This window comes from Oncorhynchus masou, chromosome 31 (genome assembly GCF_036934945.1).
Source record: "Oncorhynchus masou masou isolate Uvic2021 chromosome 31, UVic_Omas_1.1, whole genome shotgun sequence".
In the NCBI taxonomy this organism is placed as follows: Eukaryota; Metazoa; Chordata; class Actinopteri; order Salmoniformes; family Salmonidae; genus Oncorhynchus; species Oncorhynchus masou.
Window position 1 is genome coordinate 32,386,930 of NC_088242.1, and position 12,622 is coordinate 32,399,551.

General features: G+C 39.9%; 1 protein-coding gene, 1 long non-coding RNA gene and 1 other non-coding gene across 6 annotated transcripts in view; 1 reads left to right on the forward strand and 2 right to left on the reverse strand.

Moving 5' to 3' along the window:
- The window catches only part of LOC135523816 (protein phosphatase 1B-like), a 29,829-nt gene extending 24,995 nt beyond the window's left edge, over positions 1-4,834 (reverse strand). For all 4 annotated transcript variants that reach the window (XM_064950749.1, XM_064950746.1, XM_064950745.1 and 1 more), the window contains exon 1: positions 4,502-4,834. The gene's annotated coding sequence lies outside the window, so the exon portion shown is untranslated. The remainder of the gene's footprint in view (positions 1-4,501) is intronic.
- On the forward strand, positions 3,763-8,483 carry LOC135523817 (uncharacterized). Its single transcript, XR_010452873.1, has 3 exons — positions 3,763-3,958; positions 5,554-5,652; positions 7,975-8,483. It is a non-coding gene; the product is annotated as an uncharacterized LOC135523817 (long non-coding RNA).
- A 230-nt stretch (positions 8,484-8,713) lies between these two features.
- On the reverse strand, positions 8,714-8,808 carry trnai-uau (transfer RNA isoleucine (anticodon UAU)). The gene is made up of 2 exons: positions 8,771-8,808; positions 8,714-8,749 (listed from the first exon to the last, which is right to left on the reverse strand). It is a non-coding gene; the product is annotated as a tRNA-Ile (tRNA).
- Between the last annotated feature and the right edge of the window lie 3,814 nt (positions 8,809-12,622).

Below are 12,622 nucleotides of genomic sequence, written 5' to 3' on the forward strand. Positions count from 1 at the left end.
TATAAAATCTTCGAAATGTTGCGTTTATAGTTTTGTTCAGTGTAAAATCGTGAGAATCGCAATAGAAATAAAAAAATATATATATATATATATAAAATAAAAATACCCTAAAATATATCGTGAGGTCCCTGGCAATTCACAGCCCTACTCTCCTGGTCCGTCTTCTCCCTACGAGTGACTCCTCATGAAACCCAGACAAAAAAATGATTTAGGGGACTTTCACAAAATGTAATCCATACAATAGTCTTTTGGAGGAAGGATTGTTGACATATTTTGACATTTGTACAGTGCCCTCCACTAATATTGGCACCCTTGGTAAATATAGTTGAAGTTGGAAGTTTACATACACCGTAGGCAAATAGATGTAAAAACTCAGTTTCACAATTTCTGACATCTAATCCTAGTAAAAATTCCCTGTCTTAGGTCAGTTAGGATCACCACTTTATTTTAACAATGTGAAAATGTCAGAATAATAGTAGAGAGAATGATTTATTTCAGCTTTTATTTCTTTCATCACATTCCAAGTGGGTCAGAAGTTTACATACACTCAATTAGTATTTGGTAGCATTGCCTTTAAATTGTTTAACTTGTGTCAAACATTTCTGGCAGCCTTCCACAAGCTTCCGACAATAAGTTGGGTGAATTTTGTCCCATTCCTCTTGACAGCTGGTGTAACTGAGTCAGGTTTGTAGGCCTCCTGGCTCGCACACGCCTTCTCAGTTCTGCCCACAAGTATTCTATCGGATTGAGGTCAGGGCTTTGTGATGGACACTCCAATACCTTGACATTGTTGTCCTTAAGCCATTTTGACAACTTTGGAAGTATGCTTGGGGTCATTGTCCATTTGGAAGACTCATTTGTGATCAAGCTTTAACTTCATGACTGATGTTTTGAGATGTTGTTTCAATATATCCACATAATGTTCCTTGCTCATGATGCCATCTATTTTGTGAAGTGCACCAGTCCCTTTTGCAACAAAGCACCCCCACAACATGATGCTGCCACCCCAGTGCTTCACAGTTGGGATGGTGTTCATCCAAGCATAACGATGGGCATTATGGTCAAACAGTTCCATTTTTGTTTCATCAGACCAGAGGACATTTCTCCAAAAAGTATGATCTTTGTCCCCATGTGCAAACCATAGTCTGGATTTTTTATGGCAGTTTTGGAGCAGAGGCTTCTTCTTTGCGGAGCGGCCTTTCTGGTTATGCCGATATAGGACTTGTTTTACTGTGAATATAGATACTTTTGTACCCGTTTCCTCCAGCATCTTCATAAGGTCCTTTGCTGTTGTACTGGGATTGATTTGCACTTTTCACACCAAAGTACGTTCATCTCTAGGAAACAGAATGTGTCTCCTTCCTGAGTGGTATGACGGCTGCGTGGTCCCATGGTATTTATACTTGCGTACTATTGCTTGTACAGATGAACGTGGTACCTTCAGGCGTTTGGAAATTGCTCCCAAGGATGAACCAGACTTTTGGAGGTCTACAAAAAAAAAAAAATTCTATGACCTTGGCTGATTTCTTTCTTTTGATTTTCCCATGGTGTCAAGCAAAGAGGCACTGACTTTGAAGTGTCAATTAGCCTATCAGACGCTTCTAAATCCATGACATTTTCTGGAATTTTCCAAGCTGTTTAAAGGCACAGTCAACTTAGTGTATGTAAACTTCTGGCCCACTGGAATTGTGATACAGTGAATTATAAGTGAAATAATCGGTCTGTAAACAATTGTTGGAAAAATTACTTGTGTCATGCACAAAGTAGATGTCCTAACCGACTTTCCAATACTATAGTTTGTTAACAAGAAATGTGTGGAGTGGTTGAAAAATGAGTTTTATTGACTCCAACCTAAGTATATGTAAACTTCCGACTTCAACTGCATGAGCAAAACAGGCTCTAGATCCTTCATTAAAAATTCACAAAAATCTAACTTTTATTTAAAGTAAAATAATTTACACAAATAAATTAACATAAAACAAATATTTCTCAAATATATGTGTGCCACAATTATTGGCACCCCTTCGTTCAATACTTTGTGCAATCTGCCTTTGCCAAGATAACTCAGAGCCATTTTCTCCTGTAATGGGTAATGAGGTTGGACTATGATGAGACTATTCCTCCATACAGAATCTCTCCAGATCCTTCAGATTCCGAGGTCCACGCTTGTGGACTCTCCTCTTCAGCTCAGGTTTTCTATGGGGTTCAGGTCAGGGGACTGGGACGGCCAAAACAAAACCTTGATTCTTTGGTCAGTGAACCATTTTTGTGTTTATGTTGAGATGTGCTTTGGTTCATTGTCCTGCTGGAAGATCCAACCAAAGCCCAGTTAAAGCTTCCTTGCAGAGGCAGTCAGGGTTTGATTTAATATCTGCTGGTACTTGGAGTGCATGATATTATGTATCCTAACAAGTTGTCCAGGTCCTTTGGAAGAAAAACAGGCCTACAGCAAAGATAAACCACCATACTTCAGTGGGGGTGAGGTACTTTTCTGCATGGAAATCTTTCTGTTTACGCCAAACCCACTACTGTGTTTGTTTCCAAAAAGCTACATTTTAGTCTCATCTGACCATAGAACCCGGTCCCATTGAAAGTTCGGCAAACTGTAGGTGCTTGAGTGTTGTTTGATGACAGCCACGACTTTTCTATGGCAACCCTCCCAAACAACTTGTGGTTACGTAGGTGGCGTCTGATCGTAGTTTGAGACTTTCTGACCCCAAGACCCAAATAACATCTGCAATTCTCCAGCTGTGATCCTTGGATATTTTTTGGCCACTAACTAGCCGCCTCACTGTGCGTGCGGTCAGTATAGACACACGTCCTCTTCCAAGCTGATTGTTAACATCTCCAGGTGCTTTAAACTTCTTAATTGTTGCCCTGATAGTGGAAATGGGCATTTTCAAATGTTGAGCTATTTTTTTAATAGCCATTTCCTGGTTTGTGCAGCTCAACAACCTTTTGTCGCACACCATTACTGTATTCTCAGGTCTTTCCTATAGTGATGGATAATCTTGGCCTGTATGTCACCTCATATTTATACCCCAGTGAAACAGGAAGTGATGGCATACCACTTAAGTATTCCTAAACCCTCAAGTGACTTTAAAAACGTGAAATATGAATGGGAATATACTATAGATTTTACTCATAAGAATTTCAAGGGGTGCCAGTAATTGTGGCACACGTTTGAGAAAAATATTTATTTCACATTTATTTTTTTCCAATAATTTTACTTAAATTAAAAAGTTAGATTTTTTGTGAATATTTGGAATGAAAGACCAAGAGGAAAAACAGCAAAGACATTTTTTTTTGCAGCCCGTTTTGCTCATATTTACCAAGGGCGCAAATATAAGTGGAGAGCACTGTATCTAAAAGCATAATTTAGAAAAAAAATGAATCAAAGTTGGCCTTACCCAGGCCTCCTTTAAGACCCCATGTTTCATCTGTAGATGCTACAAAGCCAAAATTGGTGTTATATTAAGCTTGTCCGCTTGCTCTGTAGTATGAGTAGTATTTTAATGTAAAAAAAACATTATGTACATTAAGAATATTGACAAAATTAAAACATGAATAATCTAAATAATAAATATACCTAATCAGTCTCCTAGAGTAATAAAGATAGGGATGTGTAAATGACGAGGTTCTGTCTAAGTTAACATCATTGCACCTAGTGTCACTTCTCTGTGTGTGTGCTCTACGTCATGTAACCATGATTGTGTTCCGACCTCAGTACAGCTCAGTGTAAACAAGTAGGTATACCGGTAGGGTCAGTATCTTCTGGCAAGGTGAATGGGACAACGTCGGGAGTCTGTTCGTTTGACTCCCTGCGTTGTGCATCGTTCTGGTGTGCGGCGACGGAAAATAACCCTACAACGATATAGCCGGCTACTAGGACCCCTGGGGGTACTTAGCCTAGCCACAGGGAGTACTTAAGACTCATGAGACAATATGCTTACTACAGGTAAAAAGAACATGAGGGGATACTTCGGCTAGAGCAGAATTCAGTTGGTGGTAAATGTACAGTAACCGAAAAAGGTTAGGAACCACTGGATTATATAATTAACTGTGCTAATATTACGCTTGATCAGATTCGATTATTTCTGCGACAAACGGATGTTTGTTGGTTGCGTTAAAACGGACAACAAACCAAACGCCACATTTAGCTAGATAGCTGACGTTAGTTAAAGGTGTCACCTAAAAAAAATAAGCGGCTAGCTATTTAGCTAAATAGTTGGCAAAATAATGACTTTTCCCTGCCCAAACACAGCATTTGAAAACAAGTGATGTACCTTTTAGACGACGTTGACAGTCAAAAGCATGTAACTAAGGTTAAACGTTAGCTGCTATTCGTAACACAAATTCATGCGAGAATCAATCACTGGTGACGATAACGTCAGCTACAGTTGTAAGCTAGTTAAATGCGAATAGGCCATGCTAGGCTAACGTTAGCAAGCTAGCCAACACAACGATTGCCCCCTAGCTAAACCTCTTAATTTATACTTACGTTTCCAACTGTAAAACGAATGTAGATGTTTTTTTAGGTCCCTGACTAGTGGGTATCGTCGTGGTGATATATTGTTTTGTTTCCTTACTTGACAAAACAAAATATGCGAGTTTGGCCTCAGATGAGCGGCGATAATTCCTTTCTCGGCGGTTCCCTGCTTGGATGGCGTAGGTTTTTACGCATGTTTGACACCAAATAGGTTTCTCACATCAACAAAAAAAAACTGTTTGGTACGTTTCTACACAAATATGGACAGTAAGAATTGGTTATAATAGACAACACAGGCGAATCTCGCACTTTCGTCCTTTGGGTGCTGAACAAGAGGAGGTGCTATTTTTGGTACTTGTTCGGTGATTGGTCAAAAATTATCGAGGGTGATAACATTGATTGGTTGAAATCGCTTTCAATCAGCTCTGCCCCCATTCAAATCTGCCGTTTCATTGGTTAATGTGTAACCGTCTGACGTTTCGCAAAGGTGCGCTCGTTTTCCCTGATGTGTTTCCCTGATGTGTCCCGAAATCAGCAGATGAGCTCAGGGCTTGAAAGTCAGTTACAAATAAAGTTTGTCTAAAGTTTTTAGTTTTAGACAATGATGTGATCTTCCCATACTTCAAAAGATTTACAACTAGATGATTCAAAACACCTAACACACACATACACACACACATAGGAGAGGGAGTGACAGAAAGTACATTTAAAACATTTAATTTATCTTGGAAAGTCAGTTTAGAAACAATAGCTTATTTACAATGACAGTCTACACCAGCCAAACCCAGACAGCACTGGGCCAATTGTGCACTGCCCTATGGGACTCCCAATCACAGCCAGTTATGATACCAGAATGCAGTGCCTTAGACCACTGCACCACCCAGGAGCCCCAAATAAAGAGAAAGGAGAGGGAGAGAAGAGTTATAGGGGAGTAGGATGAGGGAGGTCGACAATAGATTGTGCAGACAGACAGTCTGGGGTCTTTAGGGTGAAAATCAGCAATTGCTCCTCCTTGTAAGAACAGGGGAGCTTGTTTTCATGTAGTGTTTCTTTGTGTTTTTCAGCAGGATTAATCTCAGTCTTATTAATGGACAACTCATCAGATATCACAGCAGCTTTCCCCCGAGGCCAACAAGTGTTATGACACTCAGCCACAGGCCTGGGTGAGTGAGTGAGTAGAGTGGGTATTTTCATTTGCTAAAATGCAGGATTAGCGTGGGTAGACTTGTATCATTTTTCTCTGTTCTCAGGATGTTCAATCTCAGTTTACCCCCCTGAACAAACACACACAGGCTCTGGTTAGGTGTGTGTGTGTGTCTGTGTGTGTGTGTGTGTGTGTGTGTGTGTGTGTGTGTGTGTGTGTGTGTGTGTGTGTGTGTGTGTGTGTGTGTGTGTGTGTGTGTGTGTGTGCGTGTGTGTGTGAAAGAAAGAAACCGGGGGTCAGGGGCTGTGTTGCTCTGGCCCCTTCAGGGGATTTAGAGTCTTATAGCAGCGGATCAGAATCCTAAATTAAAAACTGTCCTGTCTAATCTGCAGGGAGAAAATAGTGTGACACACACACACACACTGAAATCTGAGCACTGATAAACTGTGATCAGTGATTGTGTCCTTGGCCAGATGAAAGAAAGAGGAAGAGAGGGAGGGAGGGAAGAATGAAGGATAGGTAAGGGACACAGATTTACAGTCTCATGTTCAGTCCAGATATCAGATATCTATGTCACATCATTACTACAATATTATTCTTGTTCATTCCCAGTTAACACATTTTACAGAGTTTACACACACACACACGCACACGCACACGCACACACACTCTTATACACATATTTGATTGCACAATAAAACATTGGTAATAGAAATGTCACAAATATGTAAAAGGTCTAACAGTTGCTTGGTGGCTAGCCCCTTTAAACAATGTTCTGTATGCTTTACATTGCAACCTGCCCCCACCTGGCTCCAATCCTTTTTTGGTGGCCCTGGCCTCAGCCATGGAAACACAAAAGTCTGAGTCTTTAATTCATTCATTTAAATGTATTGATAGAAATTACTGGTCAGTTTTCATTTCATCAATTGAATTTCAATTAACTACCCGAATTAACTGACTTAAAAAAACATCCCTTGGGTTGTGCTGTGGCGGAGATCTTTGTGGGCTATACTCTCTTGGTGGTTGGGCAGTGCCAAGAGTGTGCAAAACTGTCATCAAGGCAAAGGGTGGCTACTTTGAAGAAACAAAAATCTGAAGTATATTATGATTTGTTGAACTTTTTTTTGGTTACTACATGATTCCATATGTGTTGATGTCTTCACTATTATTCTACAATGTAGAAAATAGTGAAAATAAAGAAAAACCCTTGAATGAGTAGGCTCGTCCATATATGTATATAGTCTTAATTCATTGCTACTTAGATTTGTGTGTATTGGGTACATGTTGTGTAATTTGTTAGATATTACTTGTTAGATATTACTGCACTGTCGGAGCTAGAAGCACAAGCATTTCGCTACACCTGCAATAACATCTGCTAATCACGTGTATGTGACCAATAAAATTTGATTTGATTTAAAATAAGATGTAAGTAGCATGTAATAAGATGCTACTATACCGTGGCAAAGGGACAAAGAACAAACATTTGAGAAGACTGGGTTGGGGCTGGTTGTGATATATGCTTCCCTCTGGTGGAGAAGTACAGATCACACGCATTTTACATTGTTATGATTATGAAACAGTCGTTTCATACAGTACTTTCATTACGACAGATGCACAATGGAAAAGGTCACTAACATCTGCAACAGCAAAACAATGTTTCCTTTCAACCTTTTAAGTAAACCTTTTAACATATTTCCAACGGGTAGAGAGACCCTCTGCTAGTCAGTTGCTTGTTTACCAGTAGGGTGTACTCTTGAGCAGCTATTAAAGCACTACTTGAACACGCACAACGCAAAATGTTGGGCATCTTTTGAGAGCACCAATTTTCCAAACTGAAAATCACTGATGTAATGATTTGACCTCGTTTTTATCCGGAGTTCCCAGCTGTCTTGTGGTGCGTTCAAGACAACTGGGAACTCTGAAAAATACGAGGTCAAATCATAAAATCAGTTATCCTCAGGTCGGAAAGTCGAAGCTCTAGAGGCCCGAGTTCTCGAGTTAGAATCCTACTTGGATTAACGTAAAAAACTATTTTTCACCTTTGCAGCTCGTTCACAATTGTCTTGAGTGCACTGAAGTCGGAAGTCAGAGATTTCCGAGTTCCAAGTTGTTTTGAACTCGGCATTGAAAACATAATAAATACAGAGATGACACCATTGTTATCAATTATGTATTATGCCTCGTTCAAAACAACTGGGGAAAAAATAATTCTGACTGGGAAAAATATTTTTGAATGGTCACCCAATTCGGAATTTCAAGTCGGAAAAAACATATTTCTCAGATCCGACTTTACGACCTCAAGATCACTGACATCATGATTTGACCATTTTTTTTTCTCCAGAGTTTCCAGTTGTCTCGAAAGCACCAATAAACCCTGAATTGCTGATGCTATGTGTTGGCCAATGAGAGACTTTGAAGCCACTGGTCGGCCATATTAGCACTTCCCAGACTCTCCAACCCGGTTCCTGAAGAGCAAGCAACAGATTTTCATTCCAAAATGTATCTAGCGCAACTGATTCTAATAATTAGCTGGTTGATAATATGAACCAGGTTAGTTACAGCTAACAGAGGTTGGAGCGAAAACATGCAAGAGGGTACTTAGCTGAACAGGATTAGAGAGCCCTGCTCAGAAGAAGCAGTCTCCATAGGAATGAATGGAAATCTACAGTATTGCGCAAGAAATATAAGTTAAATATGCAATTCAATTGCACAATTAAATGTTTCAAGGACACAATTACAGGTATTATTTTGTGGTAGTGGCCACAGTAACATTATAAAAAGTATGATTTAAGGGAAATGGTTTTATATATTTTTTATGTTTATGTTTAGCTCACATAATATTATTTTTAATGTAAGCATTAAAGTGTCTGTAATATCATAAACGTGGCAAAATGAATGTTGACATTAATAAATGCTTTTCTATAGTTCCCAAAATATTTTTCTCAAATCCTTGGGGAGTTCCAAGTGAATTCAAAACAGCACACCTTGTCATTGATCCTGTGTATATATAAATAATTGGTTGTAACTTGTGTATTTGTCTTCTCCGCCGTTCGGTCAAGCGGGATCAGTTAAAAATTCTCTGCTCCAGGTGAGGCTCGAACTCACAACCTCGGCATAGCTCAACTGAAATACTGCTGTATAAGTACCGCGCGCTAACCGATTGCGCCACTGGAGCCCCGATGTTTCCGACTAGGAATACCGTTTAAGAATGTCATGTTTGTTCATTAGGGAGACGACTTTTTATTTTTTCCTTTTTTTCTACATCCAACCGAGTAGCTTGCAGCTAATTGTGTGGCTGACAATAACCGACTACGACGTTATGCAGTGAAATCACTGGCAGGGAGGAACAAGGGAGGGGAAGAAAAATGAAAAAAGAGGATACAGGAGAATGTTGGATCAAATAACATACGAGGCTAATGGAAAATAAAAGTTACAAACATGAACAATTAGCTAATAATATTCGAAATATTATTCCTAAATATCTCAGTATCTGTGGAATAACAGGGACCAACTTGACACCTGAGGTGCAGACTTGAATCAGTTCTCATTGCTCCCATCCTTGGGCCTTCCTCCCTGAGACCAACCATCACCACTAGGCCAACACACACTAAACAGACTGTAGAGACAGAGTGAATTCTGTGTATTGTATAAGGCTATTGTTTATTTGCAAGTATCCTGGGGCAAAGATTATTCTCGTAGCTAACCATATTTCCCTTATTCATCTGTGGTTGTGAGGTTCTTATTGAAATTCCTCTGTGAAAAATAGATCATGTATTGTAGGCCAACTCACTGTGTCCCATTGTGTAGTCTATAGCCTTCACTGGCCGTCACAATGGAGTTAGTCAGATACAAACACTCTCTGCCCAATCTCTCTCTCTCTCTCTCTCTCTCTCTCTCTCTCTCTCTCTCTCTCTCTCTCTCTCTCTCTCTCTCTCACTAATTACAATTTGTACAATATGTAACGAATTTGCAAAACACACACACACACACACACACACACACACACACACACACACACACACACACACACACTGACCCCTGGGAATAGAACAGTTGAATGAATTCAACCGTCAGGCTCTCTGAAGGAAAGGACACGGAAAGGAGACGAGGAAACATAAAGGAGGCGAGTAGAGAAAAATCTGTAATGTGTTTTGTTTTTAATCACGTGACGTACAGGAACACGTGACGTACAGGAACACCAACATAAACATAGTGGAGAAGTAATCAAAGATCAGCTGATCAGGAGGTTTGACCTCAGAGGCATGCTGCTGCAGGAGACATGTCCTAAAAGTCACCCTATTCCCTAATACACCAGACGGCTCTGGCCAAAAGTAGAATAGGGTGCCAAATCAGATTAGATCTGTCATGACAGTCCCAGGTTCTGTTGAGCAAAGAGGAAGCGTTCTACCTAGAGCAGGGCTAGGTAGAGCATAGAAATAGAGTGGCTAGACTGTACAGTGTTGCAATGGGTATAGTAATATACAATGACTCTGAGGGAGAGGAGCGTATATCTATGTTGTTGCCTCAGAGGTTCGCAGTGTCATGGAACTGTAGGCTACAGAATGATGCAGCTATCCTTTTAAATGATAACAATCCCTTTAACCATTTAGTTTGTGATCAAACCATCCCTTTAAATCTAGTTGATCTGTTTTGGTTAGTTGATATCTGGTTAGATCTCTCTGACACACGGAGGAGAGCTATACAGTATATACAGTGCCCTCCGTAATTATTGGGACAGTGAAGCATTTTTTCTTCTTTTGGCTCTATACTCAAAAATCAATCAATGACCATGAGGTTAAAGTGCAGACTGTCAGCTTTAATTAGTGGGTATTTTCATCCATATTGGGTTAACCATTTAGAAATGACAGCACTTCTTGTACATAGTCCACCCATTTTAGGGGAACAAAAGTATTGGGACAAATTCACTTTGTGTATTAAAGTAGTAAAAAGTTAAATATTTGGTCCCATACTCATAGCACACAATGACTCATCAAGCTTGTGACTACAAATTTGTTGGATGCATTTGCTGTTTGTTTTGGTTGTGTATTTTGCTCCCAATGGTAAATAATGTATTGTGTCATTTTGGAGTCACTTTTATTGAATAGAAATAAGAATAGAATATGTTTCTAAACACTTCTGTATGAATGTGGCTGCTACCATGATTACGGATCATCCTGAATGAATCATGAATAATGATGAGTGAGAAAGTGACAGATGCACAAATATCAAACCCCCCACCGGTCACAAAAAAATGCCTCCACTGTTATTGTAATGGTGAGAGGTAAGCATGTCTTGGAGGGGTGATATTTGTGCTTTTTTGTTGTTGAAATTACAGCACTTTTTGTACATAGTCCTCCCATTATAGGGGACCAAAAGTATTGGGACAAATTCACTTATGTGTATTAAAGTAGCACAAAGTGAAGTATTTGGTCCCATATTCAAAGCACTACATCTAGCTTGTGACACATTCGTGAATAATGATGAGTGAGAAGGTCAGTTTATGGCAGCATCCACATTCATGTAGAAATGTTTAGAAACATATTCTATTCTTATTTACAATAAAAGTGACTTCAAAAGGACACAATACATTATTTCCCATTCTTTTATATTGGGGACAAAATCATCTGAAACACAGGCAAAACAAACTGAAATGCATCCAACAAATGTGTAGAGTCACAAGCTTCATATAGTCATTGTGTGCTATGAGTATGGGACCAAATACTTAACTTTCAAATATTTTAATACACATATAAGTGAATTTGTCCGAATACTTTTGCTCCCCTAAAATGCGGGATGTACAAAAAGTGCTGTAATTCTTTGAGGGTATTTACATTCGATATGGATGAAAATACCCTCAAATTAAAGCTGACAGTCTGCACTTTAACCTCATAGTCCTTGTTTAATTTCAAGAAGAAAAAATGCTTTACTGTCCCAATAATTACAGAGGGCACTGTATATATACATGCATTCGGAAAGTATTCAGACCCCTTGACTATTTCCACATTTTGTTACATTACCGCCTTATTCTATAATGGATTAAATACTTTTTTTCCCCCTCAATCAATCTACACACAATACCCCATGATGACAAAGCAAAAGCAGGTATTTAGATATTTTATCAAATATTACATTTACATAAGTATTCAGACCCTTTACTCAGTACTTTGTTGAAGCACCTTTGGGGAGTTTCTCCCATTCTTCTCTGCAGATCTTCTCAAGCTCTGTCAGGTCGGATGGGGAGTGTCGCTGCATAGCTATTTTCAGGTCTCTCCAGAGATGTTCAATCTGGTTTAAGTCTGGGCTCTGGCTGGGCCACTCAAGGACATTCAGAGACTTGTCCTGAAGCCACTACTGCATTGCCTTGGATATGTGCTTAGGGTCATTGTCCTGTTGGAAGGTGAACCTCCGCACCAGTCTGAGGTCCTGAGCGCTCTGGAGCAGGTTATAATCAATGATTTCTCTGTACTTTGCTCTGTTCATCTTTCCCTTGATCCTGACTAATCTCCCAGTCCCTGCTGCTGAAAAATATCCCCACAGCATGATCCTGCCACCACCATGCTTCCCTGTAGGGGTGGTACCAGGTTCCTTCCAGACATGATGCTTGGAATTCAATCTTAGTTTAATCTGACCAGAGAATCTTGTTTGTCATTTAGATGCCTTTTGGTCATTTAGAGTCCTTTAGATGCCTTTTGGCAAACTCCGAGCGGGCTGCCATGTGCCATTCACTGAGAAATGGCTTATACAAATTTGTGAATAAAGGCCTGATTGGTAGAGTGCTGCAGCGATGGTTGTCCTTCTGGAAGGTTGTCCCATCTCCACAGATGAACTCTGGAGCTCTGTCAGAGTGACCATCGGGTTCTTGGTCACCTCCATGACCAAGGCCCTTCTACCCCGATTGCTCAGTTTGGCCGTGCAGCCAGCTCTAGGTAGAGTCTTGGTGGTTCCAAACTTCTTCCATTTAAGACTGATGGAGACCACTGTGTTCTTGG